Source organism: Dama dama, chromosome 18 (assembly GCF_033118175.1).
Source record: "Dama dama isolate Ldn47 chromosome 18, ASM3311817v1, whole genome shotgun sequence".
Classification (NCBI taxonomy): domain Eukaryota; kingdom Metazoa; phylum Chordata; class Mammalia; order Artiodactyla; family Cervidae; genus Dama; species Dama dama.
In genome coordinates, this window is record NC_083698.1 from 8,494,522 (window position 1) to 8,509,830 (window position 15,309).

At 38.5% G+C, this 15,309-nt stretch overlaps 1 long non-coding RNA gene across 1 annotated transcript in view; it reads right to left on the minus strand.

Annotated features, from left to right (window-relative positions):
- The window catches only part of LOC133072046 (uncharacterized), a 199,096-nt gene that overhangs the window by 67,112 nt on the left and 116,675 nt on the right, over positions 1 to 15,309 (minus strand). The gene's annotated exons all lie outside the window — the stretch shown is intronic.

Sequence of the window (15,309 nt, forward strand, 5' to 3'; positions counted from 1 at the left end):
AGAAATATCTGACATTATTATGAATGTTATGTAAGGCTCACATAAGAAATTCAACATTAAAGATAAAATTATTACTTCTTGTGGTACAGAGATACAAATTTTAGTAGAGTCTAGTGTGGTGATAAAAATTATGTTCTTGGTAAATTGGGAAGCATTTGGAGGACAAATGTATACGAAACTGGATGTGGTAAATACATAATTAATAATTACATCCTTTAAAACTCCTATATTTCACTAATCAAAACAGAAACTGTCTTTGTCAAAATGTATAAATATTACACACACACATATGAAAAGGTAGAGTAACTGGATTATAAAACTGTTTATGAGGAAACTAGTGTTCAGTTTCATTATAGGAATATACACTGTCTTTGCTGCCTGCCGTCCACATCTGCCCCTAATATTTGCAGAATGCAGGACAAGAACAGAAATGGAAGTGATGAGTGAGTCATTCAGTAGTGTCTGACTCTGCGACCCCATGGACTGTAGCCCACCAGGCTCCTCTGTCCATGGAATTCTCCAGGCAAGAATATTGGAGTGGGCAGCCATTCTCATCTCCCAAGTTTTCTTCCCAACCTAGGGGCTGAATCAGGGTCCCCTGCATTGGTTAAGGTTAGGATTGATTGCATTGATTCTTTAACATCTGAGCCACCAGGAAGCCCACATAGTTTAAAGCTTTATAAGCTGCAAGTTAACCTACCGAACTGTTAAATATGTTTGATGCTATCATGACAAATATACCTTCAATAATGGCCTGAAAAGCCAAATTATAATTTAGAATCCTCAGAGTGCTTGGCATTCCTGCGTGGAAGGTAGTGATGTGGGAAAAACACCCATTCCTAAACCTTCCCCCTTCCAACTCCCTCTGGCACAGCAAGGGCCCCCCAAAACAGGCAAGAACATCCCAGCCCAAGTTCTGTCAATAGCACCCCCTCTCCTCGTCCCTAAACAGCTGTCCTTTGGTTGATCAAGGCCGGGGGTGCCCATACTGGTAGTAAGTTCCACCCTTGGGAAGATGTACCTGAGGAGGGTCCCTGCCCCGGGCAGCAGGTCAGGGCCATCAGGGCAAGGAAGTCTGGGGTCTTAGCCACCTGGGCACTTGCCTGGGAGGGCATGTCTCTTTGACCCCTCACACCTGAGCTGAGCTGAACAAGAGAGCTCTAAATGTAGGACCTCTGAAAGGCAGGCAACTGTCCTACTGTCTCAGATTTAGATGTAAGACATTGTCAATTGCATTTTAGAAATGTCTCAGGTTTTAAAGAGCCATTTTGAAAATAAATTTAAGTGCCTAAAAATAGCATTGAAATACACACACACACACAAAATCATCAAATTCCTGATGCTTTGAAAATGGAAGAAGCAGTATTATTAACTCAGAAAATGAGAATAACATAAACCTTCAGAGACTGGTGGCTCAGGCAGCAAAGAATCCACCTGCAATGCAGGAGACCCAGGTTCAATACCTGGGTTGGTAAAATCCACTGGAAAGGGAATTGCAACCCACCCCAGTATTCTTGCCTGGAGAATCTCATGGACAGAGGATACTGGCAGGCTACAGTCCTTAGGGTCGCAAAGAGTCTGACACATCTGAGCAGCTAACACTCTCACTCCTAAGCAGGACCAGCTTCTGAGAGTGTGACCTGTGTAGTCACACAGGGACCCTTAGCTCAGAAGGGCCCCACACTTGGGTTCATGCTCACCTGTCACCTTAACATTCTTAACACTTTGAACAAGCGGCCCAATGTTTCCATTTCACACTGGGCCCTGTAAGTCATGTAGCCGGTCCTGTTCTCAAGCAAGAGGTTTCCTATGAAACTTGCGCACTGTTTTCCCTTTGAAACAAAAAAGTCAATAGAGCCAGCATTTCACTTTCGATTATTTCACTTTCACCTCTAGGCCAAGACAAAAACATAAGGGCAGAGGGGAAAATGGTTTTTAAAGGGCACCAGAATATTTGAAATAGTTGACAAAGATTCCATTAGAGGGTTCAGGTTGGTTCTTGTCATTCTGGAACTGCCTCACCCACACCCTGCCTAAATGCCTGATTAAATGCCACCATTTCACCGTAGTGTTATCTTGGTCCTTTCTTCCACCCCTAACCCTATGTCTTTTGATTATAGAGGTTTGCTTTTTCTTTGTGAATTTTTTTTTCAATTCCTTTCTACTTTTTTTAGATTAAAGTTTGGAGTAGTATTATTATTGAAGCATAACGTCAGGCAGAGATAGGAAGCTCTTCAGCATATCTTTATTAATCCAGGGCAAGTCCATTTTGAAAGAAAGAAAGAGAAAGGAGATATATAAAGGGCAAGGGCTGGCCTTGGCAGATCCTCACAGCAGGGACAGAGTCTGACACACTGCAGAAAGGTCTTCAAGGAAACAGAGCAAAATTGTCTTCGTATCAAATTCCCCAATGACTGACATTGCCTGAGCCTCCTCCTCCTCCCACCAGCCCCAGGACCTCTGTCTCATGAACCCTGACTTGGACTTTCTTGACTCACTACCTATTTGCAGACTTTCTCCTATAAATTTCCAGTGCCGCCCCTGCCCCCCCCCACCCGCCCCCCAGCCATTAAACAAGGAAAACCCCCAAAGCCAGCCTTCTTCAGACATGGACAGCTCCCAGGGTGATGGGATGACTTTATAGGTGACGATGAAGGGCTACCAGCTCAGCATCACAGAGATGAGGCACACCCTTCAGGCTCGTGGCAAGCTGCCAATTTCCCTCTTTAAGGTAAAACATGGAAGCCCAGCTTGACTGACTTGAAACCCAGAGGCCAGGGGAAATCTGGCTCTTTCCTTCTCTGCCTCACACTGTGTGCACACCTATTTTCTCTCTGAGTTATTCTGAAAGAACCAGCAGAGCCTGCGGTTCGGGGCAGAGGTGCAATAAAGGCTTAATGAAACAGGGAAGGTCCAAAAAAGAACCGGGCTTTCTGGATGATGGGAACAGACAAGGCCACCCCTCCGTCCCCTCACCTTCAAGGTCCCTCTGGGGTTCATCCTCCAAGGAAAGCAGTCACAGGACAGAGGTATGGTAAGAATTTTCTGCAGTGCTCTGAAAACACCCAGGTCATCCCCTCCTTCTTGAATTTCTAAAAGGGCTCCATCTCGTTTTTTTCCTGTATTTCTCTGAGATGAGATTCTCAAGTTTCAGTTACTAGATTTGTTGCTGAGAGCAATACTCTGAATGTTAAAAATTGATGCGGTGTAAGCACAGAGCATCAGAGCACTATCTTTGCAGCTGCAGGTCATGGGGAGGGAAGGGGAATGGGTGGGCAGGTTCTACTCAAGAGCACGTAGGCAGCAGCCACTTGCCTCCCAATGGAAAAATATCCAATATTTAATGTGGGACCTGTCACACCAGTGCTTACCAACTGAATACTGGCTCTATTAACAAGTCTTTCTTGGCTCAAATAAATGTAGAGTCAGATATGTCTGGGCTGGAATCCTTGATCCTTCACTCACAGATGCAGTCGTGAGCTTAGGTAAGTTATCTAACTCTTTGACCCTTAGTTTCCACATCTTTAAGACTGGAATAAGTCACCTCTTAGTTCCTTATGGTATTTACAAAGACAATATACGTAAAGTGGCTCTCAACTTGAATTTTGCTCACATAGAATTCAAGATCATATCCCTAGAGAGCATGGCCTAGGAAAAGGACAGTAGATGTGACTGCTGGTAAGTGGCATGTATTATTAAGTGCCTGGTGTGTGCCAGGTCCTATGCTGGTGCGATACACCTTTTAGCCAATTCATTCTTACCAAGACCCTGTAAATTGGGAATTTCTATCTTTGTCGAGGTCCCTTTTTTGTTGCAAAAAAGCTGATATTTATTGAGCATTAACTAGAAATCCATAAGGAGTTATTGTTACTGACCTCACTTTGCAAATGGGGAAACTGTGATTCACAAAGAGTAATTAATGTGAACAGTAATTGAATTGAGGTGTACGGGCTTCGAGTACTTCCACAGAAGTCAGAGACCTTGGTTTAAACCGCAGCCCTGAAGGAGTTACCAGATCTCTCTAAGCCTCAGTCTCCTCGTATATAAAAAGAATTTAAAGGGCTGTGAACTACCCACACAGGGAAAGCGAGGGTGATATACAGATCCATGGGCAGGATTAAGGGAAAACTATGAGGGGTGAGGAAGCACGTGGTTAGCGGGGTGGGGTGGGAAAGTGCTAGCAACCAACCTAGACCTAAAGAACCAGAGGAGACAGTGGGCAAGAACTCTGGGAGAGCTGAGCTCTCCAGTGTTACTAGAGCTGCAGCCATGGCAGACACCAGAGATGGAGGGCATAGGAATGCAAACACTGCTCACCCGTGGCCTGGCAGGGAGGAAGCCAGGACAAGAGACGCCCTAACCTCACTCTCCTCATGCACTCTAGCCTCCGCCAGGTCTCTCATCACCAACCCCATCCAACTGGGAGCTACAGGGGAAGGAGTCAACTGGGCACACTCATGGTCACAGACAGGGGGGAGGAGAACACACATTAATGGACAGTGGATCTGGAAGTGCAAAGGGAAGATCCAGCATGGCTACCTTCCTCTACAGGCACAGAACTGGTATTGTATTAGTCAGGGTTCTCCAGACAAAAAGAACAAAGAGGTGGTGAGAGGAAGGGAGGGAGATGCTGACAATACCAGAAAAACTTCTAGATCTATATAGCTGTGCCCTCTGAAGCCTCCTCATCCTGACCCCTAGGCTCATCATCTTTTTCCTCCCACTCAGCACTTGCAGATCATTTAGTGATGCACAAACTAAATAATTCACACAGTGTTTCAAAGTATATCCTATCATAACAAATATCATGCCCCTGATTTTTATCCCCAAAGAAGTGTTGAGCCCCCAGATTATAACTCATTTATTTAGGTAATATTTGATATCAAAAATTCTAGCCAAGCATAATAATTTTGATGAGTCTTTATCAAAATACCAGGCTCTGCTCTAAATTTCTACTTGTCCATTCATTCAATAAACATTCATTGAGCACTTCTAGGCATCAAGTCCTGTTCTCCAAGACAGAGATTCAAAGGTGCACAGCATAAGATTTCTGCTGTCAATAAGGTTTATATCTTAGCTGGGAGGAGATGACACATGTACTTAAACATGAATAATGAAGACAATTAAAACAGGCAGGTGTAGTAGGGCATGACAAGGTAGACCCAAGTAAGAGTGCATGGTCAGAGAGGCTACTCTGAGAAGTTGACATTTGGGCTGAGCTCTGAATAATGAGAAACAGGCAGCCTTGCTAAGATCAGGGCAAGAGTCATCTGGACAGAGAGACAGCCAGACAGCCAGTGCGGAGGCTCCAAGGCAAGAATGTTCGTCATTTTCAGGATCCAAAAAGTTGGCTAGTGTGACTGAAGCACAGTGGGTAGCGTGGTAGTTGTTTGAAATTAAGTCAAAGAATTAATCAGGAGCCAGACCACGGAGGCTCCCTGTCTACAGTAAGGAATCTGGGATTCATTCCAAGTGTGACTGGAAGTCATTGGATGGCTTCAATAAGGGAAGTGACATAATCTAATTTACATGTTTAAAAGATCTCTCTGGCTGCTTTTTTAAAGAGTGGAATCAGATGGAGCGGGAAGAAGAGATAACAGAGAAAAGGCTAGAACACCTGTTAGGAGGCTAGCTCAGAGACACCCAGAAAAGAAGTAAGAGCAGTGACTAGGAGGAACCTGCATCAGACTCCTTGCTCTATCACTTCACTTTTTTCTTTTTCTCCACTTTTTTCTTGATAGACATAATTACAGTGATTTAAGGGCATCCCAGGGACTCCCAGAGAGTCTGTGGCTCAGTCAGTCAAGAGTCTGCCTACAGTGCAGGAGACCTGGGTTCAATCACTTGGTCATGAAGATTCCCTGGAGAAGGAAATGGGAACTCACTCCAGTATTCTTGCCTGGAGAATCCCATGGACAGAGCAGCCTGGTGGGCTATAGTCCAAGGGGTCACAAAGAGTCAGATACAACTGAAGCAACTTAGCATACAGCATGCAGGGTGCTTTTGACTAAGGAGGTGATAGTGGAGAAGAGAAGATGGCTTTAGGATATAAAAGAGTTGGAGGTAGAATCAAAATGACTTGCTAATGGACAGGTTATAAAAGATGAGAAATCAAGATATGAAGGCTAATACCTAGATTTTTGGTTTAAACACCTGTATGGATGGTGATGTTGATGGCATAAATTGATGAGACAAAATTTCCATGGATAAGTATCTTTAATAAGGAATCATAAGTTCTGTTTCAGCCATACTCACATGTTATGTTGCCTGTGACCTGTTTTTAAATATTTCTGCATTAAAATATCTATATCATGTATGAATTTGTGTATACACACACACACATGCATTAATTTAAGCTACACTCTAGGGACGGTTAGTGGTCCTAATTGAGAATTTGACTTTCCAGTGTGTTCAAATAGAATTCTATCAAAAATTCTACTCTCCAGACATCACCACTATGAGTACTTCAGCTATCATTATTTCTAAACAACCTCAAGTCTTTGGCTAATTAGTATAAAGAATTCTATAAATGGGGTTTTATTGGTGAAATTAGTTGAAACTGATGAAATCACTGAAAATAAATATATATGCATTGATTCAAATGTTCTTGAAACACTGTCTAGACTTTCATGAACAGGATACAATAATCTAGAGTCTATTATTGTAGCCTGTACTCTTATGAATGGGGCCTGAGTCTTGATCTCTAATAGTATTGTATTTGACCACTGGTTCTAAGGATTCCGAATGTCAGTGCCAACTGACATTCTCCTTCTCCAGGGCATCTTCCCAACCCAGAGATCAAACCCACATCTCCTGCACCGGCAGGAGGATCCTTTACTGCTGAGCCACCAGGGAAGCCCCAACCATAAGGGTAAGGATCTAGAATACTGTTGCATCTGATTCAAATGAGCATTTCATGAAGGTGCAGTTGAATCACCTGAAAGGACAGAGAACTGGAACTTCATCAAAAATTTTAAACAACAGCTTAGATCCAGAACAAGACAGGAAGGTCTGCTGTAACCATTTCTATTCAGCATTGTACTAGAGATTCTAGCCAGGGAAATCAGGTAAGAAACTGGAATAAAGGGTATCCAGATTGAAAAGCAGGAAATAAAACTATCTCTATTTGCAGATGACACAATGTTGTATGTAGAAAATCCTAAGGAAACCATTGAAAAAAACTGTTAGTACTAATAAATGAATTCAACAAGTTTGTAGAATACAAGATCAATATACAATATTGATATCAATATACAATATGATCAATGATCAATATACAATATACAATCAATATACAAAAAGCAATGTATTTTTATTTACATGCGGTGAACAATCCAAAACTAAAATTAAGAAAAAAATTCAATTTATAATAATATAAAAAAGAATAAAATACTTAGGAATAACTTTAACAATAGAATTCAAAACTTACAGTTTTGTAAAGTTTTGAAAACTCCAAGATACCATTGAAAGAAATGAAAGAACACCTAAATAAATGGAAAGACAACTCATTTCGTGGATCAGAAGACTTAATATTGTTGAGATGGTAATACTCCCCAAAGCGATCTGCAGATTTAATGCAATCCCTATCGAAATCCCAACTGATGTCTGACCCTAAAATTGACATTCAAATGCAAGAGTCCCAGAATAACCCAAACAATTTTGGAAATTAAGACCAAAGCTGGAAAACAAAGTCACATGTTCTGACTTGGGGAAGAATATTATGGGGCTATGGAATGCCCCTTCTACACTTGTGGTCATGGATTTTAAGTGATTCCAGTTGATGTGGCCATGTGTTTACACAAACATCCAGGCAAGAAAGGGAAGGAAGTGAAGGGTGTTTGTATAAGGGAATGTTAAAGATAACTGAGATGAAAACAAACAAAAAAATTGAATGATGAATATGATTAGTAAATAGTTTACAGGTAAATATTTGACTGTCCTTTATCTGTTAAATTTTGTCCCTGTGCTTTTTTGGGGGGAGGTCTACATTAGAAAAATAATGATCCATATCACTCATTAATCCAGGCTGAATACAACAGCATCTCCAACAATAATCCTTCTCTTTCTCTCTCACCTTTCATTCTTTCCCTGTTCCACTCTCCGGTAGGATTTTTAAATACCTTCTAATCAAAGGGTGCCTTGCCCAGTGCTGCTATCAGATCTGGTTCTTTTTAAGAGTATGCCCTTCCCCTGCCATATGTCAGACAGGAGTCTTATCCAAGTCTTACCATCCCCTCCAAAACCATCTCAGTTCCTGTGCTTATATGTCAGAGTCACACTCTTTGGAAGCCATACTCTAGACACCTGGTAGGTGAATATTGTGCTTGACCCTCACCTCCTGATTTCTCCTCAGCATTACAGGGACCCTCCTCCTCCACTACTTTCCTAGGACACAATGGGTTTTCCACAGTATCTAAATTTATCTTGTTTATTTTTTGTTTCTCTCCAAATTCCCCTTTCATTTTTCATCAGTTTCAGTTTCCAACTTCTTGATGATATCTTTGAGTCCTCCATCAAATGCAAGTGACTTTAAATGAACACCAATAGTTTGGAGAAGAAGACAAGAAATGCCATGAATATATACAATCCATGACATCATGTGATGGAGGCAAGCAAATTTGTAACTTCTGATTCTGTGTTTAGCAAATGACTGAACATGCAGGGACTATTAACTACAGAACCCAAGTATAAACCAAGCTATACTGACTAAAGAGGCTAACTCAAAAATAAAATATATATGTATATACATGTGTTTATACTTTTGATTACATGAAAAGATGTTTCTTCACAGAGATTTTGGAAAAAAAAAAAAAAGCTCCTCAACCACATGAAATAAAATCCTCATGCTGTAATAAAATATCACAAATGAATATGCAGTCTCTGAAACATAGAAAATAAAAGAAAACCAAAAATTCCATTAAATCTGCAGCTACATTCATACTCAACCACATGCGAGTGTCAGTTAGATTTTGGAAAATTCTCTGGCTTATTTCTTTTGATTTTATTTTGGCTCCTAAGTCTTTTCTTAATGTTCAGAAGCTTTTTAAAAATAACAGTTCCTTTGCTAAGCATTGAGTTTGTAGTGGGTCAGTCTGCACTTTAATCTGTCACACTAAACACCCACTGAAGAATCTGAGCCAGTCATTTTATCCCCAAGTCTCAGCTCTACATTAACACCATCTTATTTTATACTCTTACTATTAATTAAATAAAATAAGAAGTACATTTTTATCAGTAATGTTTTAAAAATATTATTTGCAGCGTAGCACGGTCACACAGCTGCCTTCCCATGCAGGTGATTGCGGCTTGGTCAGTTTGGTGATGGTTACACTGCAGGTATTTAATAACAGTTACAGAATCTAAATAATAATAACAGTATCTAAATTTATCTTGTTTATTTTCCCTTTTCTGTCCTATTACTTGATGCCTAAAATTTCTTTAACAAGACAAATGCTTAACTGCAGATAGGGCTTCAAAATCTGAGTACCTCTTGAGATGTTAAACATTGACTTAAGTGCATACCAAGGTATAAATGACTTTTTGCTAAACTAGATATGGTTAGGCAGGAGAGAGCACTGAACCTGGAACTTGGGGTGGTGTAATGTGGGGTGGGGGTGTCTCATTCTTGCCATACTGATGATCTCTCCAAGGCTGAGTCTATTTTGTAGGTACATATTTGAATTGTGACTTGTCTCAAAAAAGTAGTTGCAAAATTTTGTGCATCCAAAATCACCACAAGGAAAAAATTTTAAGTAAATAAAGTAGAAAAAATATGGTCTACACTACACATGTAAACAAATAGTTTACATCAACAGGAAAAGGCAACCTTCCTAACTGAAAAATAAATATAAGGCTTAATGAGGCAAAAATAATAAAAACATTCAATATTAATAAGGATTCAAGGATTGTAAATTTTAGACAAAATGTAAAATTAGTATATCCTTTCCTAAGGATAATCAAGCACTAAGTATTTATAAAATGCCTCATGAATATTCTTTTTTAACTCACTAATCCCACTTGTAGATTCTTAAGGACATACTCAAAATGCACATAAAGATTTATGTTCAAGGAGGATCATTTCAAGACTTTTTATAATGACTCTTAAATTGAAAAGCTAAAATTTCCAAAATGAAAAATCAATAATTCTTCCAAAAGTAGAAAAGCAATAATTATGAGAAAAAAATTTTGTAGCCAAGGAGCATTTTTTCATAGAAAAATATTAACATGAGAAAATGCTTCTGCTATATTGCATGTTACAGATTGCATGTACAACATTTTTCTGGTTATATATAAAAAGAATCCGAAAGGATATGGACAATGTTGTGGTTATATCTGGTTGATAGAATTCCAGGTGATTTTATTATCTCCTTTATGCTCTTTTATAATTTTCACAATTTCTATAGTAAATGTGTTACTTTTATAATAAAAAAAATAGAAATTTTCCTGGAAAAAAATTTTCACCAAATGACTAGCCTCAACCTTAGAGGTCTTTTGGACAGTTTGCTCCGGGAGCTAGTTAGTTCCAAATCCAATACTATTTTAAGTCCTGCAATGGAAGGCCCACATTTTATTTGCCAGGGACACTAAGTGGGGCCAGATGGCTTGCCCATTGGAGGAATATTCTCAACCTGGGTGCCCATCAGAACTGCCTGCAAGGCTTTAAAAGTGCCTGTGCTCAGGCTTCACCATGTGAGATGCTATAGATCTGAAGTAGATAGAGCTTGGGAATCCTGTGTGTGTAAGAGGGAGAGGGGAGAGAAATTTTTATAAAATTTACTGCCATTTGTGACAAGACTTCTTTTTTATGCAAACAACATATTTCTATCTTAAATTAAGAATGCATCTAGGAGATAATTTTCTCCTGTAGATATTTAGCACCAGAAATAGGGCTAAGACAAATTGATTATTCTAAAATATAGTTATTATTTGGGGAAGATTTTTCTTCCGCTTTGTAAATAACTATACCATACAACACTCTGTCATTTAGCTACCTTGTCATACAGTATATAAGGGAGGACAAATACCAAATTTGCACGCTCATTGAGAGGCATTTATTTTACATGTATATGTCACAGAGAGTTTATGGCGGTTTGGCCAAAATAATCATAATTTTATAATTGCCTCAAAATTCTAAGCCAAAGCTATTTTAATGATACCACATAAAAGAAACAGTAGGATCTTGACTGTACCCTAAAGAGGATTCAAAATTCTTTCCTGCAGAAAAACTCAAGTCTTTACTTAAGGGAGGAGGTGGGATGATCCTCTATGCAGGCATGTTCTTCTGACATTAATAGGTTCCTTAGCTTCAACAAAAGGATGTTAATCCTGTCCTTAGAATTCATGGCTAAGACACAAGACCTCATGGGCAACCAACCATATAGATCAGACGCACTCCAAGGAGTTGTCATAAAATAAAATCCCAGTTCGCTGCAGTGTAATATTTTTTCAAAAGGTCAGTGAGACAAACAATATTTGGATGAAATGGCTTAAATGTCACATTTAGATAGTATTTTAAAAATATCCTTGGATAAAGAGAGACATGTAGAGACATATACCTTTTCAGATTTTTTGCACCAAATATGGCTTACAGGAACACCAGTAATTTATATTGAGAATCTCTATGAGGAACAACCTTATAAATGTGTTTCTATACCTATTTTTATGGACATTGCTTTTTTTCTCAAAGTACTTTTAACAGTATAATTTATAAAGACAACACATATTCACTGAGTAAAATTCAAATAATATAACACAAATTATTAAAAAAAACAAACCTAACCAACTCTACCATTATATTTGCCCTTTAGATATATCTAAGATAAATATAGATATATGTCATTATATCAATATTTTTATATGTATTTATATCTAATACATACAGATAATATAGCTAATATATATATATATGGATGTACTACACACAAATAGGGTCTTATTATACAGTCAGCCTTCTAACGAGTTCCCGTCTGCAGATTCAACCAACTGTGGATCAAATTTCCATCCATGGTTGGTTGAATCCTAGGATGGAAAACCACTGAATGTGGAAAACCAACTGGATTCATTGTACGACACAATTTTATATAAGGAACTTGGGCATCTACAGATTTTGGTTACACACAGTGGCTCTTGGAACCAATCTGCGAATAGTGAGAGATGACCATAGCATACTATTTTCAAACTTTTTTTTTTCATTTAAATATATCAAAGAATATCAATGCACAACAACCTTCTCACTGACAACCTTCTCAGTTTCTAGTCTACAAGTGTACCAAATTTATTGAGTAGGTATCTTATTGATGTATTACTAATTGATTCTAATTTTTCACATTAATATAAATGGTACCATATTGAACATCCTTGCATGTACTTGATCTTTGTGCAATTATCTGATTATCTCTTTAGGATGGATTTCTAAAAGTGATATTTCTGAAATCACACTTTCTGATTTCAGGAAGAGAGAAGAGTGTTGACAAGGAGGGTGGAAGATGGAATCCCCTTCAAGGTACTATTGCTTCACTTATGTAGCATTATCAAAATAGCTTTTTGGCTTAGAAGATACTTATTGATTAATATGGCTAACCTGACTTTCTAAAAATATTATCCAAACATAATATTTCCTACCACCAGTTCTAAGAGGACCATTCCCTCCACCTACTCCCACCATTTTGTCAAGTTTCTTTTCACTTTTTCATACTAATAAATGAATAAATTTTCAAATGTATACTGGCCATTCATATTTCTTTATTAATTGTTCTTTCATGTGTTTAGTCCATTTCTCTACAGAAATGTTTGTTCTTCTCTTAATGATTCATAAGACCCATTACATATAGTGGGGCTTGTAACACTTTGCCCTACTTGTTAACAGATTTTTCATTACTGTTGTTATTGTTGTTGGTTTCTGTACTTAATAGTTTGTCATTTGCTGGTTGGAGAAAAAAAATGATAAACACAATATGCCACTCACCTTATACACTGCAATTTCCGCCTTATCCCTGAAGACCTAACTTGAATCCCACATCTTTTCCTAACATCTTTTCCTTACCCATCCTAACATGATCTGTCTCTGTCTAACTTCTAACTGATTGTCTGTGCAACTTATTTGGCAGTTTATTCTACAATGCCTGCTGACACATGTGAGTACTGTCAGTCACTCTCAAGGCTTATTTGTACTAGCCAGCAACCAACTCCTTAACAGGAGTTAAGGATTCACTCCATACTCTCAAACCTGGTCTCAATAATAAAACAAGTGCTTATGGAAAGCAATGAATTGGCAAGGGGGGAAGAAATAGGTGACAGAAGTCAGCTCGAATTTTCCAGGCTTGAAGAAAGGCTCACCCAGACAGGTTACAAAGTTCTCCTGCATTTCTGGCCTCAACATTCTGACCCAAAGTAAAGCTCATTCCGATTTTCACGTCAGCTCCTGAGATACAGCATTTTCTTTATTGCGAGAGCACCCACGTTTCCTAGTTTACCTGGAACATTTCCAGTTTGCTCTACTTGTGTATCTCTTAACGGTTCCCACTTTTCACTCCCCAAACTGAAAAGGATGGCAAGTTGCATGCTTACCTTGTCTGCTGGTGGTTTCAGTTTCTTACTTATTTCTTAAGCTAAAAGTCTACCACACAGTTTAAAAGACTTGGTAGATGAAGATCCAAATTTCCAAGCAGGATGCAAATTTTGGCCCCTTCTTCTTGGTTTGATTAATTGAATCTATATGTGAGCCTAACCTTGAAAGATTAAAGGAAACAATTAATGTGCAGATAAAAACATTTGCTATTTATATGAGGTTTTTAAAAGGCCATAAAGTGGAGTTTTTTATAGTGTTCATGTTTTCTTCAACTAAATTGAGAACTTTTTGGAGTACCATTATTCTTACTTTTTTGTACCTTTTCATCATAGCACTTAAAACAGTACTCTGTACTAAGTGGGCATGCAATAAATACTACTGTGAAACCACTGGGGGCCTGGAGATTTTAATTTGCTTTTTGATTAAGGGTGTCCTTCCTCTTGACTCCAACTATGTCATCACAGACATGTGAGGGGGTAACATTGATAGAGTGCTAAATGGGAAGAGTGGTATCACAGGAACCCAGTTGAATTAGAAGAGTCCCCTTTATGTCTTTGGCTCGGTTTTCCATGGATAGAGCTCATCTGAATTAGATGTGTCTGAAAATTCAATTACTCCAAATGGAAACATCTGGATCCCTTTTTCTTCCTTTAATCCTTTGTCCTGGTGACTCTGCCAGACAGTCCATATCCCTTGTTGGTTTGGAAGGAAATATATAAGGGCATAGTTAGAAGTGGGGGTAGCTGATGGAAATGGGTCCTTGTCTGTTTTTTCAGTCTCTGTGGTCACTTTCCGTCTCCAGCTATTAGAGTCACAGATTTTTATCAGAGTGAGAAGAAATGTTTGTGTAACTCCATGTATTATAGTAGAAGGAATTTCTACCCAGCAAAATTAATGAGCTACTCAAAAATACATATGCAATGATAGCTGCATTAGAATTTTTTCTTTTTTGATTCTCAATCTAGAGCTCTTTTTACCACACCAGATTCTAAATACTATCTGGAAATTAGTTATTGCCTCATTTCAATCTGTCTTACTGGTATTGGATTGATTTAACCTATAGAAAACAACTGCTCATTTAAAAACTTTGAATGTTATAAAAAATAAGAAAGATTCGCCCCCCTTGCCCAAATTTGCCTGATATCTTTAGTAGATGCTGAGGGATAAGACTGATTTATATTTTTCATGGAAGATATCAGCCAAATTCAAATAGATGTGTTTTTGTGTGTTCATAAGCTAAGACAGAATCAGAGAAAAAAGGTCTGACAAAGAGGATCATGAACCATCAAATACGTCTCATCCTTGCTCTCTAATTCTTTTCATAGAAAAAGAAAAGTTCTGTGAACAAAGAATAAGGAAGAGGTAGACATATATTTGACCTGTGGTTTTAGGTTTAACTTAGGAGAAGCAGAAAATAAGATCTCATTATAATTATATCTGTAGGGGATACAGACAGTCCATTTAGATAGGCTGAGTATCTAGTTTTCTAAACTAAAAAGAACAGTTTTGATTCTCTGGGCAAACCATGACCTCATGCAGTAGAGAGGTTACAAGATGCTACTGACCAAGAGAAGTGATTTTTATACAAGCCATCACACGTCTGAGAATACTAAAAAGATATTTTAAAGTCTATTTTGGACATAAATTCTTATCTTCCCTTCATTCCAAAAAAAAAATGTTCAAAGTGACATTTCTGCTTCTAGCACACATTAGAAAATTATGTGAAAATACATTTGGTTCAT